Source organism: Pogona vitticeps, chromosome 6 (genome assembly GCF_051106095.1).
Source record: "Pogona vitticeps strain Pit_001003342236 chromosome 6, PviZW2.1, whole genome shotgun sequence".
Classification (NCBI taxonomy): Eukaryota; Metazoa; Chordata; class Lepidosauria; order Squamata; family Agamidae; genus Pogona; species Pogona vitticeps.
In genome coordinates this window covers 61,205,294-61,231,035 of record NC_135788.1, presented here as the reverse complement: position 1 = coordinate 61,231,035, position 25,742 = coordinate 61,205,294, and the positions used below count along the sequence as shown (strand labels likewise).

The 25,742-nt window shown below is 41.2% G+C and overlaps 2 long non-coding RNA genes across 3 annotated transcripts in view; both read left to right on the top strand.

The window, feature by feature from the left end:
• LOC140708326 (uncharacterized) overlaps positions 1–19,521 on the top strand; it is a 62,174-nt gene extending 42,653 nt beyond the window's left edge. The window contains exons 3-4 of one of the 2 annotated variants that reach the window (XR_012088426.2): positions 14,828–15,580; positions 19,305–19,521. This is a non-coding gene — a long non-coding RNA (uncharacterized LOC140708326). The remainder of the gene's footprint in view (positions 1–14,827; positions 15,581–19,304) is intronic. The other variant, XR_012088428.2, reaches the window with a different exon arrangement.
• Positions 1–25,742, top strand: part of LOC140707986 (uncharacterized) — a 479,255-nt gene that overhangs the window by 88,843 nt on the left and 364,670 nt on the right. The gene's annotated exons all lie outside the window — the stretch shown is intronic.

Below are 25,742 nucleotides of genomic sequence, written 5' to 3'. Positions count from 1 at the left end.
CACTACTTGAAAGAAGGAGACTTGATTAGTTTGTTTTTGGAAAATTGTGTGAATTCTGTTCTGTTTTAGTACTCAAAGTACATTACTCTCCTATGAATTCCTTCATTCTAAGTGTATGTCTCTTGCATCAAGCTTTGGTCGGGGTTCTATAGCTTCTTGTAAAATGAAACAATAAAGTTTGATTTTGCAAGCCAGAAAATTGATCCTGCAAGCCTGAAATCTGTTTTTGGATTTGGGGAACAGACAGTCAGCAGAACTGGGAAGGCTGGTTTAAGATACTGTACTTTACTGTCTGAGGAACAGGACATATTGCCACATTCTCATCTCATGCACATAACTGGGAGGAAGAGACAGGATTCATTGATTAGCAAAGGTGATGCAGGGCTAGCCCTAGGATAATAGTGCCCTGGATGAGAAGTGCCTTTGATAGCTTAGCTTTGTGCCCCTTCTCAATTCAGCTTGGTGCCCCAGGTGATCAGCTATTTGTTCATCCCATAGACTGGCCCTATGCTGACATCATTTCACAGACTCCTTCAAGTTCCCTCTGAGCTAGTGAAAATGAAAATTGCTAGAACTGGATTGTTGATGTGGATTGACATGGCAGCCTGCCTTTTCTAGATGTCTTATAAAGGTCTACACTTCAAAATATGCAATCATTACATCCAGAGAAGGGGACAATCACGTCAATCATATTATAGTATGTTAGAAATAGAACTTGGACTAACTGCTCAGTTGCCGATGGCTCCACCATTTTGCTGCATTCATTCCTCTTAAAAGCAACTTCCCAAAGATTAAACAATTAACAGATGGAGCAACCACAGATGCTAATTTTGCAGCTTCAGATCTTCTGGGTACAATTCCAGCACCTGTACAAATTGTTTGCAGAGGATTGTGAGAGAGTAGCTAATGAATGCAAAGATAAAACACAGCAGGAAGAGTGCAGAGCACCTGGAGTGTTCAGGATTTTCACTTTTAAAATGTATTTTGGTCATGTTGGTATGCTAGTTGGTCCATTTTCAGCTCAAAAGAAAAAAAGGAAGTTTCACATTAAGGAAAGAAGAACCTACTAATAAATTTTCCTTACTAAGGAAAATGCCGCTGACTGATGGCAATTTACACCAGAAAGAGACTACCTTTTTATTTTCATTGCACAGCGTGATGTCCCTTCAGTGTAGACTAGAGAACTGTTATCTTCTTAGCTTGTAAATCTGCAAAAACATTTTAGAGAACCAATATATAGTCTTCTGTTCATAAACATTTCTTATGTTAATATTCCAATCACATAATGCTCCTCCTTAACTCCCTGCACTGGCTTTGTGGTGGCCACAGCTCTTAATTTAAAGAGAATAGCCTTCTGGTTTGGAGGGGTGTCAAAGTGGGGCTAAAGATAAAGAGTCACGAGAAACAACTCAGAAATATAGTGATTAATGATTTCAATTTCACTGTCATAGGTAGAATGACCACATGCATATTTTATGCAGACCACCATGTTCCTTTGTCCTCTTTTTGTATGATGCATCCCTTCTTCTTCTTCTTCTTCTTCTTCTTCTTCTTCTTCTTCTTCTTCTTCTTCTTCTTCTTCTTCTTCTTCTTCTTCTTCTTCTTCTTCTTCTTCCCTCTGCAACTATGCCAGTATGGCTATCTTGCTGAGCCATGCCTGCTTCCAAAAGCAGTGCAAGTTCTCATTCAAAGGCCTTCACAGGCTGCAATCACACAAGAAAAATGCTCCCCTTCTTCCTTCCATCTTCTGCTTTCTGTATAGGAATTCACATTGTGATCATGTGGCACATATCATGTGACAGTGGTTCATATTTTTTTAACTATTCTGCTTTTTTGGGGTGAATTAGATGTGGTACATTTGTTTACACCCCCAAGCAGGACATATCCCCTTCCTTTTTCTGGTGCTGTTCTCTGAGAATATTTTAAAATAAACAAATAAATGAAAAAATTCAAAATCTGCTCATCTATACATATAAAGGAAAGTGCGTTGCAGCAGAAGGCAGAGGTGAGAGACTATTTGGTGAATGCCAGAATAAATAGATTAATTTTAACTGGCATTTACATGAGCCAAATGTATGACCCAAACATTTGCCAGAAAGTAAAGTATTCCAGTGGTTGGGGAAATGATGAATAGAGGAAAAGACAACGGTGGAAGAACCTAAAAGAGGGCTTGAACCAACTGATACATTAAAGCTGACAAGGAGAATCATGGAGAGAACTATAGACTATATATTGAAAGCTGTAAAAGATTTATCTGCATTTTTGGAAAAAATCTCCTCCTTAATGAAGAGCCTTGATAGAATGGAAAATCTGGTTCCTGCAAATAACAATGCAGACCTACTTGGAAAAACACCAGATGTGGAGCAGAGAAAAAGTAAGACATCTCTAATAAAAACCTACCCCAAATCCCGACAGTCTGGGCAGCAACCAGACGGAAGTCCAAGGAAAAGAGGGGAGGATGTTAAGACATTTGCTCTCTCTCTGCAACCCAGGAAAATCTGCCTAATGGTCTGCCCTTACAAAGGAAAAGAAATAATCTGGTCTACTAGGAACCAAGTAGCAAGACATTTAAACTTTCTTCTGAAGACTCCTCTCTTATTAAAGGACCTAATTTCAGTTGAAACTTTGTGTTGTGTTTAGTCGTTTAGTCGTGTCCGACTCTTCGTGACCCCATGGACCAGAGCACGCCAGGCCCTCCTGTCTTCTACTGCCTCCCGGAGTTGTGTCAGGTTCATGTTGGTTGCTTCGCAGACACTGTCCAGCCATCTCATCCTCGGTCGTCCCCTTCTCCTCTTGCCATCACACCTTCCTAACATCAAGGTTTTTTCCAAGGACTCTTTTCTTCTCATGAGATGGCCAAAGTACTGGAGCCTCAGCTTCAGGATCTGTCCTTCAAGTGAGCATTCAGGGTTGATTTCCTTTAGAACTGATAGGTTTGTTCTCCTTGCAGTCCAGGGGATTCTCAGGAGCCTCCTCCAGCACCACAATTCAAAGGCATCAATTCTTTGGCGGTCTGCTTTCTTTATGGTCCAGCTCTCACTTCCATACATCACGACAGGAAAAACCATAGCTTTGACTATTCGGACTTTTGTTGGCAAGGTGATGTCTCTGCTTTTCAAGATGCTGTCAAGATTTGTCATCGCTTTCCTCCCAAGAAGAAGGCGCCTTTTAATTTCAGGGCTGCTGTCTCCATCTGCAGTGATCATGGAGCCCAGGAAGATAAAATTTGACACTGCCTCCATATCTTCCCCTTCTATTTCCCAGGAGGTGATGGGACCAGTGGCCATGATCTTAGTTTTTTTGATGTTGAGTTTCAGACCGTTTTTTGCACTCTCCTCTTTCACTCTCATTACAAGGTTCTTTAATTCCTCCTCACTTTCTGCCATCAGAGTGGTATCATCCGCATATCGGAGGTTGTTGATATTTCTTCCGGCAATCTTAATTCCGGCTTGGGTTTCTTCCAGTCCAGCCTTCCGCATGATGTATTCTGCATATAAGTTAAATAAGCTGGGGGACAATATACAGCCTTGCCGTACTCCTTTCCCAATTTTGAACCACTCAGTTGTTCCATGACCAGTTCTAACTGTTGCTTCCTGTCCCACATATAGGTTTCTCAGGAGACAGATAAAGTGGTCAGGCACTCCCATTTCTTTAAGAACTTGCCATAGTTTGCTGTGGTCCACACAGTCAAAGGCTTTCGCATAGTCAATGAAGCAGAAGTAGATATTTTTCTGGAACTCTCTGGCTTTCTCCATAATCCAGCGCAAGTTAGCAATTTGGTCTCGAGTTCCTCTGCCTCTTCGGAATCCAGCTTGTACTTCTGGGAGTTCTCGGTCCACATACTGCTGAAGCCTACCCTGTAGGATTTTGAGCATAACCTTGCTAGCGTGCGAAATGAGTGCAATTGTACGGTAGTTGGAGCATTCTTTGGCACTGCCTTTCTTTGGGATTGGGATGTAGACTGATCTTTTCCAATCCTCTGGCCACTGTTGAGTTTTCCAAACTTGCTGGCATATTGAATGTAGCACCTTAACAGCATCATCTTTCAAGATTTTAAATAGTTCAACTGGAATGCCATCACCTCCACTGGCCTTGTTGTTAGCCAGGCTTTCTAAGGCCCACTTGACTTCACTCTCCAGGATGTCTGGCTCAAGGTCAGCAACTACATTGTCTGGGTTGTCCGGGATATCCAAATCTTTCTGATATAATTCCTCTGTGTATTCTTGCCACCTCTTCTTGACGTCTTCTGCTTCTGTTAGGTCCTTCCCATTTTTGTCTTTTATCATGTTCATCTTTGCGCAAAATGTTCCTCTAATATGTCCAATTTTCCTGAACAGATCTCTGGTCTTTCCTTTTCTGTTATCTTCCTCTATTTCTTTGCATTGTTCATTTAAGAAGGCCCTCTTGTCTCTCCTTGCTATTCTTTGGAAGTCTGCATTCAAGTTTCTGTAACTTTCCCTATCTCCCTTGCATTTTGCTTCCCTTCTCCTCTCTGCTATTTCTAAGGCCTCGTTGGACAGCCACTTTGCTTTCTTGCATTTCCTTTTCTTTGGGATGGTTTTCGTTGCTGCCTCCTGGACAATGTTACGAGCCTCTATCCAAAGTTCTTCAGGCACTCTGTCCACCAAATCTAGTTCCTTAAATCTGTTCTTTACTTCCACTGTGTATTCATAAGGGATTTGGTTTAGATTATACCTGAGTGGCCCAGTGGTTTTTCCTAATCTCTTCAGTCTAAGCTTGAATTTTGCTATGAGAAGCTGATGATCAGAACCGCAGTCAGCTCCAGGTCTTGTTTTTGCTGACTGTATAGAGCTTCTCCATCTTTGGCTGCAGAGAATATAATCAATCTGATTTCGATATTGCCCATCTGGTGATTTCCATGTATAGAGTCGCCTCTTGTGTTGTTGGAAAAGAGTGTTTGTGATGACCAGCTTATTCTCTTGATAAAACTCTATTAGCCTTTGTCCTGCTTCATTCTGAACTCCAAGGCCAAACTTCCCTGTTGTTCCTTTTATCTCTTGGCTCCCTACTTTAGCATTCCAGTCCCCTAGAATGAGAAGAACATCTTTCTTTGGTGTCAGTTCTAGAAGGTGTTGTAAATCTTCATAGAATTGTTCAATTTCAGTCTCCTCAGCAATGCTGGTTGGTGCATAAACATGGATTATTGTGATGTTGAATGGTCTGCCTTGGATTCGTATTGACATCATTCTATCATTTTTGAGATTGTATCCCATTACAGCTTTTCCCACTCTTTTGTTGACTATGAGGGCTACTCCATTCCTTCTACGGGATTCTTGCCCACAATAGTAGATATGATAATCATCTGAGCTGAATTCGCCCATTCCTGTCCATTTTAGTTCACTGATGCCCAGGATGTCGATGTTTATTCTTGCCATCTCCTGTTTGACCACCTCCAGCTTCCCAACGTTCATAGATCTTACATTCCAGGTTCCTATGCAGTATTCTTCTTTGCAGCATTGGATTTTCCTTTCACTTCCAGGCACGTCCACAGCTGAGCGTCCTTTCGGCTTTGGCCCAACCACTTCATTAGCTCTGGAGCTACTTGTACTTGTCCTCCACTCTTCCTCAGTAGCATGTTGGACGCCTTCCGACCTGAGGGGCCCATCTTCCAGCGTCATATCTTTTAGCCTTTTGTTTCTGATCATGGGGCGTTCTTGGCAAAGATACTGGAGTGGCTTGCCATTTCCTACTCCAGGTGGATTGCGTTTAGTCGGAACTCTCCACTATGTCCTGTCCGTCTTGGGTGTCCCTGCACGGCATAGCCCATAGCTTCTCTGAGTTACTCAAGCCCCTTCGCCACGACAAGGCAGCAATCCATGAAGGAGGTTGAAACTTTAAACAAATCTAATCAAACACAAAAAGTAGTGCTACTGTTCCAAACCAAAAAAACTCCATCTTTGATACTGAGGAAGAGATCTTTATTAAGGAAATTTGAAATATTCCCAACTAGAGTGTTTCATAACACCAAGATCTATCCCCTCCTCCCAAACCTCATATACAAGTCTTCTGATATAGAGCCAGCAAGAATAGCGTCGCCAACTCCGAAACCAAGGACAGAGTCTGTCACGGAAACCGAACTAATCACATGGACGGATCCAATGAGTACTGTACATAATGAGGACAGACATATGATAGATCCGGTGGAGCTAAGGACATCGACAGCTTTTCCAGATTCATCAAAGGAAGCACAATCAGAGATGCTGACCAGGCTAAAAGAATTGCGCCTTCAGCTTCAGAACACAATAAGGCCTGTTAATCCACCAGAGGGTAACACACAGGACATTATGGGACCAAATGACATAGAGAAGATCTCCCCAATTATGTTGGACCAGCTTCTAGCTAGCAGTGGGGGAGAATCCCCCATGTTAGCAAGTGGATCCTCACCGGGGTTTGAGCTGCCAAATGTAAAGGAGGTCAGGACTCCACCGATTATCCCATTAACATCTGTCCCAGGAGTTACAAATCAAGAGGTATTTGGACAAACAGCCAGTATGATATCTCCTTCACCACCTCTGGAATCAAAAAACGGAGCCTCATTTAATCGAAATGGTTGTGTATTCAATGACACCGATAAGATCTTGGATAATATAGACAAAACAGAATGACAAATATTAACCTCTTCGTACAAAATACTCTCATGGAATGTTGCAGGGTGGTTTCGCTGTCTAACAAATTCACATGATAATCCCTTCCATCGCCAGAAATTTGACATTATAGCAGTCCAAGAGACTTGGACCGACCAAGAAATCATCCTGCAAGGTTACTGGGTGAAAGCCAAAAGGGGAGAGGGCCCAGGAAGATTGAAAGGTGGGTTGGCACTTTTAATTTCAGAGACTGTAAATTTTAAATGCATAGAGAAACCTGCCATGGACTCAAGGGCTATGGCAGTAGTCCTGAAAAGTGGGGAAGACAGTTTAATTTTAATAAATGTATACATTCCCCCACTTACATTAAAACAACAAATAACTGAAGCCTGGAATTCCTTAGAAATATACTGTATGTGGCAAACCTATTGGTAGATCACCCAAAAGCAAAGGTGATACTTCTAGGAGATTTTAACGCACGTCTTGGCCCTGATGATGCCAGCCTTGAATTTAAGTACAAGGAATCTTTTATTGACCCAGATAACCCTTATAAATTTTTCCCCCTACCAAGGCTTTTTAAAGACTCAACCTCAAACCTTGCAGGATTGTATCTGGCCAAAGTAGCCACCAAATTGGATCTGTACCTCCTGAATGGAACCTTTCCAGAGGATCATCCGGCTGAGTTCACCTATGTGTCAGGCCAAGGATCTAGTACTATTGATTATATGCTAGTTTGTGCCTCTCTAATCCCACTCATAACCAGCTTCCAGGTATTACCCTACTTAGAGAGCGACCATTTCCCCCTACTGCTTCATGCTAAATTCCTATTTACAACCCAAACTATGACTGTTCAGCCTTCTTATGAAGGCTTACAAGTATTAAGTCATAGAGTGAGATGGTCCACACAAACTCAATCCAGGTTTAGAGAAATAATAGACGGCAAAGATCACAGTATTTATAAATTTGAAGAGCGGGTTCACAATATACAGATGGACCCCATTAAGATCTATAATAGTCTAATACAGGAATTAAAAATAAATTTAACTGAACCTAAAGACCACCCATTCACATCTGCTAGGAAGTCTAAACCTTGGTTTGATAAAGACTGTCAAGGAGCCAGAAAAGCCCTTACAGCCATCTATCACCTGTTTAAAAAATCAAATAACAAACAAAGACAGGAAATCCAACAGAAGCTTGGGGTTCAAAAAGCAGCATACAAACAGCTAATTTATCAAAAGAAAAAAGAATACACTCATTCCCTATGGGTGGAAATAATCTTAGCTGCGAAACAGAAAAACTCGTCTAAGTTCTGGCGACTGGTTAGGGACAAGAGACAAAATTTCCCCTTTCAAATTGATCCCCCAATTTCCCAGGGTAAATGGGTTGCATATTTCAATAATCTTTATAAAGACCTTCCACCAACACCAGTCCCAGCTAGTGAATTCAAAGATCTACCGGTCTGGCCTCCAGTTTCCCAGGAGGAAATTACATCCCATATTGCCAGACTGAAAATAGGCAAAGCACCAGGGTCGGATGGCTTGCCTCCAGAACTATTCAAAGAAAATATTGACTGGTGGGCACCTTTTTTAGCAGCATTATTCACATACATAGACTCCACAGGCCTCTTTCCTGTAGAATGGAATTCAGCAATAGTAGTACCCTTATTTAAAAAAGGACTAAGAGATGAACCGGCAAACTATCGCCCTATTAGTCTCTTAAATATATGCAGTAAGCTATATGCTAGGCATCTGCAGGACAAATTCGAGACCTGGTTGATTGAAGAAAACAGAATTGCTGCAGAGCAAGCCGGGTTTAGAGAGGGTAGATCCACTATGGACCAATGTCTTATTATTCAACATCTTATAGAGAAATATGCGACAGAAGGTCTAACCTCATTATATGCGGCATTCGTCGACTTGAAAATGGCTTTTGATTCAATTTCGAGACAGCAACTATGGGACAGTTTAGAAGCCACCTCAATAGATAAACGATTACTTCTATTGTTGCGTGTGCTACACAATAATACCAATCTTAAGGTCAGGCTCAATAGGAAAGGGAATTTAACAGAACCGATTAATACCTATAGAGGAGTCAGGCAGGGCTGCTTACTGGCCCCCTCATTGTTTAATCTATATATAAATGATATAGTAGAACATCTGAATTCTCCCAGTCTTCATTCTCCAAAACTACACCAAAGACATATTTCTATCCTTCTCTATGCGGATGATGCCGTGCTTTTAGCGAGAACGCCAATTGGTCTAAAGAGAGCCCTTAAGAAATTTGCAGACTTCTGCAGAAAGAAGGAATTAGAAATAAATTATAAAAAGACAAAAATCATGGCTTTTGGTAGAAGACAAAAGAAAAGATCTTGGATTATAAATGGGCAACCTCTTGAAAAGGTCTCTTGCTTTAAATACCTAGGCATGGCCCTGCAATCCACCGGGGTTAGGAATGCCCATATCCAATATGCAGCCATCCAAGGGGAAAAAACAGCAAACACCATTCTAAGATTCTACCATTCAAAAGGGGGCCGTTATATTCCAGCAGCCCAAAACCTTTTTCAAGCAAAGGTGGTTAGCCAGATGCTCTATGGCACCTTTATGGGGCCTTCACCCAGCTGTTTTGACCCGATAGAGCGGGTCCAATCGAAATTCCTTAGAGCAATACTTGAAGTCCCTAGATGCGTAATGAATGCACAAATCCGATTAGAGGCCGGCTCACTAAAAATGGTAGCCAAAATTGAACTAGCCTCCCTTCAGTACTGGCTTAAAATAAACTTTCAATCAGAGGGATTAACACACCTACTCCTAGAAGACAACTTCCAATCAAGCTGGTTAAAAGCGGTCTTAAATAAACTGCAAGTAATGGGATTCTCTCCGCAAACAATATTAAGTATGCAATGGGATAAAGCAAAATCAGCCCTTAAACAAAGATTAATGGATATGGAGAGACAGGAAGATCTCAGTAGATGCCCTAATTTCAGAGCAATAGACACGCATAAATATCGTCCGCTCCCTATGGCCTACCTATCACAGCTGGAAACGTATAAATTTAGGAAAGCCTTTACTCTGGCTAGATGCGAGGCTTTCCCCTCTGCAGTGCTGGAAGGCAGATTTAAGAAAGCCCCGAGTGAACAGAGATTCTGTCCCTGTGGCTCCCGAGAGATAGAATCTATCGAGCACATGATGCTTAGGTGTGACAGACATAATAAGATCCGAGAAAAATATATTACACCACTTTTAAAAGATATGCCAAGCCAATTGGATTCAGACCACTGTAATCAATTGCTAACCGACCAAGATCGGACTATCACAGAACTGGTAGCGAAATTTTGGGCGGCATGTTACAGCAGTCAGACTAGATAGTTCAACCCTTAGACCTTGGCCATACATCGCTATACAGTGGTGCCTCGCATAGCAAGGTTAATCCGTTCCGGATTAACCTTCGCTATGCTGAAGCATCGCTGAACGGGGCAGCGATTTCCATTGGAACGCATTAAACATCGTTTAATGCGTTCCAAATAGGCCAAATACTCACCATTCAGCGAAGCTTCAGGATGGCCGGCAGCCATTTTCGCGCCCTCGCCTCGCTTAACGAGGGCGCGAAAACGCTGCACGCGGCCATTTTAGGCCATTTCCCGGCTTCCGGCGGCCATTTTGGCCGCCGAACAGCTGATCAGTGGGGGTCGTTTTGCGAAGATCAGTAAGTGAAACGCTTACCGGTCTTCGCAAAGCGAATTTTTCCCTATTGGAACAACGTTGTGCGATCGCATTAGCGATCTGAAAAAACGGATCGCTATGCGATTTAATCGTTATACGGTGCGCTCATTAAGCGAGGCACCACTGTATTTGCTGCTTTAGACATTCTTAGCTGTTTTTAGACATTTTGTATGAATATATATGCCACTCTCCTCAACGGTTTACCTTTTATCTTTTAGCAGTTTTACCTTTTATCTTTTTAGCTTTTTATCCTTTTTTATCCTTTAGTTTTACCTCTTGTATGACTTTGTAGTACATGCTTGTCTATGAAGTTATGTATTCAATTTTGTATGGCTCGATGCCGTAATAATAAAATGTATGTATGAATAGAGGAAAGGAGATATAGTTTTATGAAATGATGTGTATGAGGCACTGAGAAAAAAGTATGATTCCACAAACAACAGTTATTCCACTTACTTCCATTGTTGCTGCTACTGCTATTATTAGTGTATAATCTAGGTAGGGCTGGGTACAAACGTAGTTATGCTTACAAGGGCTGCTAGCAAGATTCCCTCTAAGTGCATGTCTCTGCCTTCTTCCGCACAGCTTTCTTTCTCTTCTGTGCAGTGATCATGTTCTGGTTGCAACAGAACTCTGCACACAGTCGTTTGAGAGAGAGGCGGGGCCCTGCCCAGAGGGACTGAAAATTAGAGAGTACATTGGTTACTACTCTAGTATTAGAATACAGTGTTAGATATTGATGAAAGGATGATAATGATTAAGTTCCTAAACAGGAAATGTCTGTTAACAAAAACAGACCAGATTCTGGCATGTTAAGAATATAACACACATTACAAAGTATCACTATGGTTCATCGGTAGATATATGTTACCTTTTTTAAAATGCATTCAAATTACACATTCTCCCTATACCTTCCATCTTCGCTTTCTGTTCTTTGCCAATGCCTAGCAAGGAACTTCCAGGTACTGAAACCAGATCAATCTCAGCAAAAAGCACTTTGACCAAAAAAAGGGATCCATGGACAAAAATGTGATGTAGCAATATGCAGACTAAATAAGAGTTAGGTTATCTTGGTTTAATAAATCTCTAGCTGTAGAATCATTCGTTATTTGAACCCCAGAGAAATGTCAAAAGTATATTAAATATTAAAACACTTTCCATTAATAAGACATGAATCACAGGCAACCTACAAAAATGGTCACAATAATATTTAATAAAATATTTAATCTATAAAATTGAACTGGGCCTTCAACATGAAATGGTCATAATTATAATTATGTGTGAATCATGTCCATATTTTCTGACTGTTATGAACATAAGAAGTTTCTTGTTATGGCCTGATGCAAGCCCGATACTCAGTATAAGGTCTACCTCGACCAGCCATGGGCAATGGTGGATCTCAGGGTCTTTGGGACTTTTGGCTCCCAACAGTCCTAGTCCGTATCACCAGTAGTGTGGGATTAGGGGGAATTGTAGTCCACCCACATTGAAAGGGTCATAGTTGCCCACCCCTGACCTGGAATACTAAGGAGTCTGAAGTCCACATTAGATGATAAATGACAGGTCTATGGTGGTGAAATAAAATTAGTTTTTGAATGCATTAAAGGCCCCCACCCCTGGCTCCATCATGGCTTTTTTAAAATTTAAAAAATGATTCTGCCCCTTACAGGCTAAGTGCAGAACCTGGAACAATTCATGGCTGTAAATCTGTAAATCTCTGGGCTTGGGATAGTTCTATGAAAGGAAAACTTTATTTTAAAATATGTGCACATTTGAAAAGTATGCAAAAACACTTCATATATTTCCAAAATGCACATTGTAGTCCATGCAACATGCATTCGACAGTCTGAAAAGTTTTTAAAAATCTTGTTTTTTTTCCATGTTAAAAAAATTAATCTGCCTAGAACTGACACAGAATGGACCTGCAGATGGGAAAAAGAGGACATCTACAGAAATTGACTTGACAGATCTGTACATCAGCAGCCAAAGTTTTTGCTTTCGAGACTAAAATACTCTGAACAATTTACTAGTGAAACTTAAACCCATGACTAGAGCTGATGTGAAAGTTCAGCTGCAAAACTTAAAATGACTGGGTTTATTTTCACTTCTTTCCCATATTTAAAAAGAATGTAAAAAACGAATATAATGGTCTATTCCAATAAATAACTGAATGTTATGAGGGTTTCCTTTAGTAATGATAGACACTTTTGTAGACAGGCAGACCTTCCAGATTGACACCATATGATCTGTCTATGATATCCTCCATACACCAGACCAGTAGTTCTCTCTTTCTCAGATGATTTTTGCATATATCCAAAACCCCACAAGTTTCCTGCCCAGGAATATTGAAGCTACATAGAAATAGGCTTTGGCAAGATATACATGCAACACAGCAGGGATCTGAAATTGACACACACATGCACACAGGCAAGCATTTTGAAAGGATGTTAGTGCAGGCTTGAGATCAAAACCTCAGCCCCTGAAGTGCAATTACACAGAAATCGGTCGGATTTAATAATGGGCAGAACTGCATTCTCTAAGCAGTGGATTAATTGGATGTGGGCCTGTATTTTTTTAAAGCATACAATTTTATTCCTCTAAACTACATCATCTGAAGTGAAATGCATGGTTGTGCTTAAAGATGTGCGAACCTGGCTGTTCCCATAGCTGTTTGGCAAGGCCTTTCCTACTGTTGGCATATGAAATACGGAAATACCTTTGGCCTTATGATTCTAGGGTGCTATACATGGTGAACAGAAATTGGGACTGAAGGATGTTATGGTGTTCACCAAGGTTTCTGTTTTAGGGACTTTTAGCAGAATAGGACTTTACCTGCTCATACTATAGTAGCCATTCCTGGAAACCAGCTGTCATTAGAATATTGAATTTACATTTTTTTAAAATGATGCAAAAGAAGGAAAGGCTCTTTGCTCATGTCAGAAGAAATCCAGTGGAAATTTGGAGTGGGAGAATCAGTCAACAGGCTGCTGTTCTTATGCCACTGGACTCTGAAAAGGGTTTACAGTCCTCACATTCTTCAGGGAGACTCCTTCCATGTCTGCAGAGGGAAGGATAGAAGCATTGCTTCTGGAAACCACCAGGGTGAAATATGAAAACACTGACAGAATGAGGAAAACTTACTGTTTTGGACTACAAGTTGCCACACACCCCAGCTGGCAAGGCAGGTATTTGTAAGCGAAGCTGGGCAAAGGCAGCCCTTGCAATTCTAGCCACTTGGGCCTGAACTGCTGAATTAAAGGACCATGTACCCACCCAGCACTTCTGGCTTTCTGGGATTCAAAACAGAACTACATTTGGCATTAATCCACATGTGATTCTGACAATGCAACATTGTGGTAGCAATGCTAAGTGCACACTGCATGGTATATGCAGATTTTCCCAAGGTGATAATGTGAATGACAAGTAGCTGGATCTGCACCAGTGATCTACAGTAAAGCTGCAATGATTTTGGGTTGTGTGGCAGTGACTGACATCCTTGTTAGTATCTCCACCCACTTCGATTATTGATGTACATGGGAGGTGTTTTTTGCTTTTTAAAAACCTCTGTGATGCAACTGTACATCTGTGCATCTGTGGATAGGAAGGGAAAAATTGATTGCCTGGTGGGGACCGGTGAGGGTGGAAGACTGCTGGTCATAGAAATGAAAATGGAAACAAAAAAATAAGGAAAGACCTGACTGAAAAGGAAGATAAAGGAAGTGATGTCAGTGTGAATGGGTTCAGTTTGAAACTTTGACAACTCCTAACTTTGTGCAGGAAATACCACAGGAGACGTCTTCTTAACTTCAACAACTTCTTCTTTATTAGTAACTGGTACATCAACATTACTCATGATGGGATCAAAAAAGCTTAATTCAGGCAACAAGCCATAACTATCCAACACATAATCTTAACCACCATCCATTGAACTCATAGGAGTGCTGGGCCAAACCTCTTGGCATCTGTTGGCTTCCGGAGGGGCGTGCTCCGCATTGTACAAATGGTGCTGCAGCATGGATGCCTTGCCCAGTCTCCTTCAGGAGAGGGAGTATTGACCGTGAATCTGGTCTAATCACTTGCCACCCTCGCCCTTTATTCTTCAGGAACACTACCACTGACCACTCTAGGGTCTCATACTTCACCTCTCCGCCTTCCTTCGGTATGGGATCTGGCAACAGCCCACCTAGCTTCAAATTGGCGTAGTCTCTTAGCAGCTCTTGAGTCTTCCCTCTTTCATATTCTCGCAACCTCTCCAGCTCCCTCTTTCATTTCCACACCTCCAGTACCACCTTGAACCGATGCTCCCCCTGGCTACTTATACTCTCCTGCCAAATGGACAACTCTTGCTCCACCCCTTTCTTATCCCGCGCTCTTCCACTAAACTCACTTCAAATGTGCCACCTTGTTCTGTCTTCTTCTTTTCCACTGCTGCATTCTCCTTTTGGTCCACCTGCTCCTTCTCACTTTCTGTTTTCTCCCCTCCCTCCCCTCCTGTATCCTCAGGGGACAATACACTCCACTGGGCCACCTTCACAGTCAGTAATGTGAGGATTTGTGATCCCTGAAGAAGGAAACATTGTGATGCCTTCCTTGAAGAGGGAAACACTGCAATGTCCAGGTAGCTTTGGTCAGTGAACATTGTACTCATGAATCAGTTCCAAATTCAATTGTTCCTGAGGATCATCACTACTTTTGTGGAAAGAAAATCTGAGCAAACATGATTTGCACCAGATTGCTCTTGTGTGTTATGTGAAGTATCAATAAGAGATCCAAAGAAGTCTTTGTGAACATGCTTGGTAGAGATCCAAACCGAACCTATGTTTATTGGCCCTCATCCAGTGCAGCAACATTGCCAGCCACTGATCCAACATCTGTATAATCTCCAATAGAAGAATGCCATTCGCTTTAGCCCACGTCATCTGTTGCCCTCTCCCAGCTCTTGATACAGATGCCAAATCATATAGGGGGAGAGTATGGACTTCTGTGTGAGAAAAGCAGAAAGTGATCCTAAAGATAAGAGTGGAATCACTATTTCAATGTGCTTGTAGCCCTTTGTCCATTGAGCTCATCCTGCAAGATACTACCAGAAGCTGCTGGAAAGTCCAGGAAAAGAAACAAGGATGCACTTCCCAGTCTCTGCCTCAACAAAGGACATCCATCAAAGTGGGCAAGGCTGTTTTAGTGACATGTTGAATGGCCAAAAATGATTCACTTCCTGTAGGCACACCTGGTGCTGCCCAATCAACACTTGAGAAGGTAAGGGAGGTCATTTTCATCTATTTCTCTTGCAGCTCCTGCATACCAGAAAAAGGTGTCCTGGAATTTTGGGGGATTCTCTGAAACAGTATAGGACAGGGATGGGTGTCCGGTGGCCTCTGGATTGCAGTCAGCTCATCAGGAGTGTTTGCGTATCCCCTCAAGGCCATCCAAGGATTTCTCAGTGTTAATAATGTAAAACCATCATTGAAGTTAGTTTGCATTTTTTTAACCTCCAATAACATATTTTTATTCCTGGAAGTCTCCAGGACCAATGGCTTTTACTTTGGGGACTAAAGGGCATGGCTCCAAATCTCCCAGACCCCCTTGAAATGTTTTTAAATATTTTTAATTTTTTAATTTTTAATTGCTCACCCCTCACACAGGATGTGCCATGGAATCTGGTCAGAGGAGAAATCAGCATACATTGCCTTCCCCGTACAGGTCTTATGTTTTTAAAGACATAAGACATAAGACATAAGAAATTTATTTGTCATTGCACTCACAAGTGGGTGCAATGAAATGAGGTGCTCTTCCCCAAGGTAAAACTGGACAACACCACTACAAAAAAAAAGTTAAAAATATACACAACACTCACCATACAAATATAAATACCCCGTTTCTCCCAGCAATTAAAATTCCACCCAAAACTTATGACCCCGCATTTAAACTCAATACTGCACTTGGGTAAAAGCTGTTCTTGAATCTGCTTGTCCTTGCTTTCAATACCCTAAATCTCCTTCCCGATGGTAATAGTTTAAAGAGCTGATATCCCGGATGAGAGGAGTCTTTCAGTATGTTAGATATCTTCCTCTTACATCTGTTCTTATACAATTCTTCCAAAGAGGGGAGTGAACAGCCAATGATGTTTTGGGCCGTCTTAATCACCCTTTGAATTGCCTTTTTCTCTGCCACTGTGCAGCTCGTGAACCATACACAGAGACAGTAGGATAATATGCTCTCAATCGAACTCCGATAGAAGGTAGTTAATAAACTCTCAGTCAATTGCTGCTTTCTAAGAGTCCTTAGGAAATACAACCGTTGTTGCGCCTTCCTGATTAACGCAGCGGTGTTTGCACTCCAAGTCAGGTCATTTGTTATGATGGTCCCAAGAAACTTACATTCAACCACCTGTTCCACACAAACTCCATCTATATACAGTGGCTGAATGTCTGCTCTTTTTTTCCTATAGTCCACTATAAATTCCTTGGTTTTTTGGATGTTAAATAGAAGATTGTTTTTTTTTGCACCAGCGGGATAGCTGTAATACCTCATCCCAATACGCAGACTCATCATCCCCAGAAATAAGTCCTACTAGTGTAGTGTCGTCTGCAAATTCGATAATTCTATTACTGGGATGGTTATTGGTGCAATCCGATGAATAAATGGAGAACAGTAGTGGACTAAGGACACAACCTTGTGGAGTGCCAGTGCTGAGTATCTTGTCAGTAGAGATGTAATCATTCAATTTAACCCTTTGTGGACGATTTGTTAAAAAATCCAAAATCCACAGACAGATAGAATCTGGAAAATCTAGATCTTTCAGTTTGACTATTAATCTGTGGGGTATAATGGTATTAAAAGCAGAGCTAAAGTCTGCAAACAGCATTCTTACATAATTCCCTTGTGTTTCCAAGTGGGATAAAGCCATATAAAGCACAGTATTAATCGCATCCTCAGTTGATCTATTTTCTTTATAAGCAAACTGAAGCCCATCAAAGGAATCAGGAAAGCAGGAGATAATATATTTCCGAACTAACTGCTCAAAGCACTTCATTAAGATTGAAGTTAGTGCCACCGGCCTATAGTCACTCGGACTGTTTGTAGGCAACTTTTTAGGCAGTGGAACGATGATGGAAGCCTTGAGACTCACATAGTGCCAGGGATCGATTAAAAATTACAGTCCATATCCCGGCTAGCTGATCAGCACAGCCTTTAACCACCCGACCAGGAATTAAGTCGGGTCCAGCTGCTTTTCTGGAGTTAACCACCTTCATAGTCTGTCTCACATCCTGCTCATTCACAATGAAGGGGGGACTGTGCTGAGTAAATGATGGCAAACGAACAGTTTCAGTTTGATCGATCTCGAATCGAGCAAAAAAGTTGTTCAACTCCTCAGCCACCTCCACGCCTCCGCCTGAGGAAACCTTTTTTGCTTTGTAGTTTGTTAGTTGTTGAACCCCCTGCCAAACTTGCCTCATGTTATTACTGAGAAAGCAGTCTTCAATTCTCCTCTTGTATTCGGCCTTAGCTTGCTTAATGCCTCTCCTCAAGTTCGTTCTTGCTGCACTGTAGTCTAGATCATCCCCAGACTTAAAAGCCTTATTTCTAGCATACAACAGGCGTCTAACCTTCCCGGTCATCCAAGGTTTTTGATTGGGATAAACGCGGATACGTTTATCCACTGTGACAGTATCAATACAGTGTGCCATATACCCTAACACTGCAGCTGTATGTTCTTCCAAATCAGGATGGTCAAAAACTTCCCAATTCGTCTGTTCAAAACAGTCCTTTAACTGCTCCATTGCTCCCTCCGGCCAGCTTTTCACTGTCTTGACTACTGGCCCTGACTGTTTTCTCAGAGGAATATACTCCGGAGCTAGAAACAGGGACATATGGTCAGACTGGCCCAGATGTGGCAATTGTAATGTCCTGTATCCATTTGCAATATTCGTGTAGACCTTATCTAAGGTGTTCAACCCCCTAGTAGCACACTTTACATGTTGATGGAATTTAGGGAGGACTGCACGTAGGTCTACATGATTGAAGTCTCCTGCAATAATGTATACAGCATCCGGAAATTTACTTTGCAAGTTGCCAATTTCATCGCCCAGATGACCCAGCCCCAAATCCGCGTTTGCATCCAGCGGAATATAAACAACAATAATAATAACAACGCTGAATTCCCGTGGAAGATAGAAAGGTCTGCATTTAACAGACAGATATTCCAGCTCCAAAGAGCAATGACGTGTTATAATCTCTGAGTTTGTGCACCAGCTCTCTCTAACAAACACGCACAATCCTCCTCCTCTGCACTTCCCCACATTCCTGTCCCTGTCCAAATGATGTAATAAAAAACCTTCCATATCAATAACAGTATTTGGAATAGTGGGGTTCAGCCAGGTTTCAGTGATTAACAACACGCAAAAGTTTTTCACAAACTTACTTGGCTCTGTAGCCCCCTGTGAGAACCTGTGATACAGGGAGGGCTATAAATGTTTTAAATAAATAAATCAATAAACCTCTAGCTAGGTACCCCAAACCAAAACACGGAGTCCTACCTCACAGGCCATCAAAATAATGACCATCCCCTGCAGAGACATCCAAATGCCAATGTATATTTCAGAGAAGTGTTGTACATGGTTAAGGAATTTTTGAAAAGGCAGGTGTAAGCAGGTAATGGGGAAAAGCTGACTTTGTTTTCAGGCACCAACTAAAAAAGGGAGAATGAGACTATTCATTGGTAACATACGATTTACATATAAACTGTACAGTGTGGTAAGTGATACCTTACAAATTTTTACAAGGCTTCAGATACAAATGACTATTTCAGACCTAATGTTATTTTTAATCATGTGGGTTGCTTCCAAGTGCCATACAGTTCCTGGCAAAAATTCAGTTACAGGTATATTTTTGCCTCTCAGGAAGTCCCAGAGTTTGTAACTCCAGCTGGGTGTCTGAACATTTCACACAAATGATTTCCTTTTATTTTAATTTCTTGTAGAAATCCCCGAAAGGAAGGAAAAAATCAAGCATGGTCTGGAGTGGAAACAATACCTGGTGTTCAACTTTTCTTCCTCTGATCTAAGAATTTAAGAAACAAGATTGAAATGACCATATGGATGCTAAATTATATATGGAAGGTGAACATGTTTAGTAAATAGACAACAAAACAAACAAAATAAACAAAACAAGCAAGTAAACAATCACAACCACAAAAAGCTATGGTGCCTGAAGGAAAGGATGTGTGGGGAAAAGCCACATGGAAAGCCAAAGGTTCCTCTGGATCAAAGTCTTTTGTTGTCAGAAGCCTGGACACCTGCATCTCTAATATTATTCAAATTGTGCACTTAAATATTAATCTGCTCAAAGAATAACAGATGTGTAATATTGTTAGCGCAAGTACGCAGAAATTCAGCAGAGTAACTTCTGGTCTAGGTGGTTAAATGAATCACGCATACACAAGCAGCTTCTCCAGAACCAGACGTGTATTTACAAGCTATATACAGAAGTGTAGACTGGCAGCATAACAGCATGACACTCATCAGGAAGAAGAATACATCTGCTGTACAGAGTCCACATATATACTTATTCACAACTATCGGTGTCCAATCATATTTGATATTGCATCATACATGAGTCAGAACTTTATGAGTCATCATGATTCAGCATTACAGCACAGCTGTTCAATATGGTTGCTCATTAAGACACTTTGTACTGCTCAGGTCTGTAAATGTTACCTTGACAAATATAAATGTTATGTGTCGTCAAATCTCATCTGACTTATAATGACCTTAATAGGGCTTTCAAAGTAATTGAGATATTTATTGAGTAATTTTACTAGTTCAACATCCCCAGTGAGTTTCCATGGCTGAGTGAGGTTTTGAACCCAGGCCTTCTGAGTTCTACTCTTGTTACCCTGTCCACTACACCACACTGGGTATCATAATTCTTCCATAACATAGACACTAATAGGTAATTAAAAATGTATGTGTTTGAATTAGAAATGACAAATAAGGCGTTTTCATTTTGGAATTTTTTTTGCATTTTTCACAATCATGAGCTGCTAGATTGATGCCATGTACTGTATAATTATAGATTGTATCCAATGGAGACTCAGTGGGAGCATAATGAATGCAACCCAGATACTTGTGCTTCTTTTTGAAAATTGGTAATAAATCACCAATTGGACATCAGATTATTTGCTTTCTTAACCAAGACAAGCTTTTAAAAGATAATTTAAAACACATCTAAAGTTGTACTTAGAGCCAAAACACATAAATGGTGCCTGGTTAGATTGTGTATGGGGTATTGCAGAACCACAGCTATTTATTAATACCTTGAATGCTAAGTGTTAATTAGATGCATTCAAGACATTTATTTGGTTAAGCACTTGCATGAAACTAATCTTTGCCTATTTAGCACCCTTATCTAACTTATGTTGGCACTGAAGAAAGGGAGATGTGTGCATATGCGTAAGTGTGCGTAAGGAAGCTGTGCCAGGTTTTCTTTCACTTCACAAAAGTTGACACAGCCAGGTTGGCATGTTACTCTAGGTCTCCCTTTTGCTTTGGCATGTCTTGAAAATGCATTTATGGATAATGAAGGCAGCAGACCATTTTGGCCACTAGCATGGTCAGTTCACAATCTCTTGCTGAAATAAGTGGCTGAGAAACTGCTTTCTCCACTCAGAGGGTGAGGAATCTTCCAAGATACTCGGGGAAAGGAAGAACGAAGGATATTTATGATTTATTATTTATTTCATTTCCACTTTTTGCTCAATGCAGGGATCCAAAGCCACTCACAAATGATTTAAAAACAAATGCAACTAAAGACACACTAAGGTTTCATAGGTATCATTTACTATTTGCCATTATAATGGAAAATGAAGAGAAGACTTGCGGAATTTTGGTTGACAAAGACTGCTCATAGCTAAGGATGAAGGGTCAGATTTTGTCCTCTTCACTTTAGTGTCCCCACAGGCTGTTTTTGGGGACCTGCCCAAACTGGCCGTTCTGGGTGTGGGATGGATCAGGCTACAAAGGATTTGTTGAAGTCAGGGGGAGCAGCGATATACTCTTCGGCGTGCTCTTCCTATCTGACCAGCAAACAACCCTTTGTAGCCTGCTGTCAATTAAGCACTTCCCCTGAGAATTTGCAGAGGGACAGAAATCATTATTAAATTTACTTCACTCCTCCACCCCTCTGTCAGAGCTCTTCTATTCCCCCTCTCCTTGCTTCCCTTCCCTCATTCACCCCCCCCCACTTTCTCTCTCAAACTCTCCCTGGGGATCTGCAACTGCTGGTGGCCCAATCACTACAACTAACGTCCTTTGCGGCCTACCTCGCCTTGTGTTGGGTTCTCCTTCTTGATTACACTAGCACAGTCTTTTCCTAATTCTGAGCCAGCACAGCAAGGCCTTCCAACACACCAGACAGCACCAGCCAAAGGAAGACAATGGCAGACTCACCAGAGTCTGGTGTTCTGCAGCCCAGAAAGATGTAACCCGAGCCCCCATCTGCTGCCTGTCTGTGAGGATTAGGGTGAATAGAAATGTTTTCATTAAGACCGTTCATCCAGCGATCCCTAGAGCTGAAGGCAGGATGCGACACTTCAAAAACAAACATCTGCCCTCCTATGCACAATGAGAAGTGTGCAAAGGAAAACTCATTAGAATGGTAACTCAGTTGGCGAATGCCTCAGTTTACGTAATTTTCGGTTTACAAACCGAAATCCCAAGAAATAATGTCTTGGTTTACATTCCCCCCCCCCGCAGTACAAAAGGATTTTCCCAGGGTGCATTGCACCTATAGCACCGCCCCTTTCCTAGCACAAATGGCGTTTCGGTTTATGAAATTTCTGCATTATGTAATGTCGCATAGAATGAATTAATTTCGTGAAAGAAGGTATGCCTGTAGATCACAATTCTATGCAAACACTCCTGGGAGTAAGTCCTCTTGAACTAATTTACTGCTGAGTCGAGGTACTTAAGGTAAGTTAAACTTCTGGTGTCAATGAGAAGGATTTGGTTTTTGGGACCATGGGCTAAGCTTCCTGGAAGAAGGACTGCTAGCAAGAGACGGCTTGCATCTAACAAGGACTGGGAAGAATGTGTTTGCCCACAGCCTGAAGAACTTCATTAGGAGGGCTTTAAACTGAGTTGGAAGGGGAAGGGAAACACAAGGACAGAGTTAAGGGTACATGAAGCCTTACACACAGCAATAGGTATGGACCAAACTGATCAAAAGTGCAACAATGATAACATTAACGATAATAATTGCAATAATAAATATATTAATTATATTCATAAAAATATACAAAGACAAACAGGCCACAAATCACACATCCTCTGGTGCCTGTATATGAATGCCAGGATTATTTATTTATTTATTTATTTATTTATTTATTTATTTATTTATTTATTTATTTATTTATTTATTTATTTATTTATTTATTTATTTATTTATTTATTGGACTTATATACCGCCCCATAGCGCTACAAGCACTCTCCGGGCAGTTTACAATTTTTAATTATACAGGCTACACATTGCCCCCCCAGCAAGCTGGGTACTCATTTTACCGACCTCGGAAGGATGGAAGGCTGAGTCAACCTTGAGCCGGCTACCTGGGATTTGAACCCCAGGTCGTGAGCACAGTTTTAGCTACAGTACAGCGTTTTAACCACTGCACCACGAGGGAAACAAACAAGAAGAAATAGAAATTTTAATTCAGGAGGGTAAGTATGACTTGATAGGAATAACTGAAACTTGGTGGGATGACTCCCATGACTGGAATACAGCAATTGAAGGACATAAACTGATCAAAAAGAACAGAGAGAATAAAAAGGGAGGTGGAATTGAAGTATATGCCAAAGATACACATTCCTTCACAGAAATACAGGAGGAGGAGAGTGACTGTCCTTTCAAGAGTATCTGGATCAATCTACTTGGGATGAAAAACAAAAGGAACTTGGTAGTTGGAGTCTACTACCGACTGCCCAATCAAAGAGAGGAAGCGGACAAAACTTTTGAAAACCAAATTGCAAAAATTGCAAAAAACCTAAACTTTGAAAACAGATTTTTCAAAGAGACACAACGTAGTAATGATGGGAGATTTCAGTTATCCAGATATATGTTGGGAGGCAAATTCTGCCAAGTATGGCCCTTCCAGGAAATTCTTGGCTTGTGTGGCTGACAATTTTCTCCTATAAAAACTGGAGAAAGAAATTAGAGGATTTGGTATCTTCGACTTGATTCTGACCAGCAAAGATGACTTGGTGGGGGAAGTGGCAGTAAGGGGAACTCTAGGCAAGAGTGACCATGTCCTTCTAGTATTCTTAATTTCAAAGGAAACAAAAGCAGAGTATAGCCACACGTGTCTGCTGGATTTAAAAAAAGCCAATTTTAATAATCTCAGAACAAGGATAAGTAAGGTCCCATGGCAGGAGAGCCTAACAAGAGTCCAAGAAGGGTGGGAGCTCCTAAAAAAGAAATTCTAAAGGCACAACTACAAACAATTCCAACAAGAAACTAAAAAGGGGGGAGGCGGCAAAAAAGGCCAGTATGGATTCACAAAAAGCTCAGGGAGGACCTAAAAACCAAAAAAGAGATTACAGGAAAGAAGGCCAGGCCACCAAGGATGAATACAGAGAAGTAGCAAGGAAATGCAGGGATGGCATTAGGAGGGCAGAAGCTGAGAATAAGCCGAGGTTAGCTAGAGACACTAAAAGCAATAAAAAAGCATTTTTCAGGTATGTGAGTAGCAAAAGACAAACACAAGCCATAGTGGTACAGCTCCGCAATGGAGATGGAAAAATGATAACAGATGACAAAGAAAAGGCAGAGGTGCTCAATTCCTATTTTAGTTCAGTCTTTTCCCACAAGACAGATTATGAACTTCCAAACAAATTGGAAGTGCAAGTGGGGGGGGGGGACAGGACTGCAGCTGGAGATTGCTAAACAAATACAGTGCTGCCTCACAAGACAAGTGCCTCACAAGACAAAAAACTCGCAAGACAAATGGTTTTGACAATGGGGTTAATGACTCGCAAGACAAATGTTCCTATGGCCATGCTTCGCAAGAAGAATGTTTTCCATTTTTTTGTTCCTGCCTCATGTTTGCTGATTTTTAAATGTTTTTCTATGATGTTTAAAAAGTTAAAGTTTTTTGACTGAAATTTTAAAAATCATCTGCACAATATGTATGGCTTTAAAGAGCACTTAATAAACCCTTTGTAAACTAAATTTGACTTTGTTCTGACTTTTTTTGCTCATAGGAACACATTAATTAGATTTCAATGCATTCACCCTCATATTTCATTTCATTTATTTAATTTTTATATTGCCCATCTAGCAAATTGCTATTCTGCACAGTGTACAGAAGGTAAAGCAATAATAATAAAAACACACTCTAAAATACAAAGATTAGAAAACAATTTAAAAGACAGGTGGCAAGAAATAGATGACAAAGAAGAGCCTTTCTTCCTCCTCTACACATTCAATCAATTGAGGAGAACCAGCCCAAAGGCTCCTTGAAAAGCTCTGGTTTTAGTTGTTTCCTAAAGACATGGAGGGAAAGCAGCTGGTGAAATTCCTGTGGCAGCACATTCCACAAGAAAGGTGCCACAGCACAGAAGGCCCAGCTTTTGCTTGTTTTACGGGCTTCTCGAGGTATTAATATTTATAGGTGCATGGTCTCCGAGGATCTGTTCAGACAGGCAGTCGAACTTGGCTAGAGACATTCAGACAAGTAACAAGGTCCTAAACTATTCAGGGTTTTATATGTTAAAAACCACCACCTTAAACCTGCCATTGAAGTGGACTGGCAACCAATGCAGGCTAACCAAGATGGGGTTGATATGGTCATATTGCTTCACCCTGGCAATCAATCTGGCTGCTACATTTTGCACCACTTTTGTGTCAGCTTCAAGGTAAGCTCCATGTAGAGTGCATTACAGTAATCAATTGTTGAGACTACAAGTGTGTGGATCAAGGTTGCTATCGTCTTGATGTCCAGATGGGGCACATCTGGGCAATACACCACAGTTGGGAAAATGCAGTGTGTGTAAGCGCAGATATCTGTTTTTCCATGGTCACTGTTGGTTCTAAAATATGGTCAAACTGCACACCTCATCCTTGAACAGAAGGGTAAATCCATCAGGTCTGGGTGAAACAGCCATCAGTCAAGGAGATGGACACCTCTACCCCCAGCAAAATGATCTCTGACTTGTATGGATTTAGTTTCAGCCTTTTCTACCTAGTCCCATCCAGTCCTGCATCCATGCACCCTCTAGACACTGGAAGGCATCTGTTGCAGATGATTTACTGGAGATATAGAGCTACGTATCATCCACATACTGATGACATGAAGCTACAAATCTCCTGATGACCTCTCCCAATGGCTTTATATAGATGTTAAACAGCATTGGGAAAATGATCGACT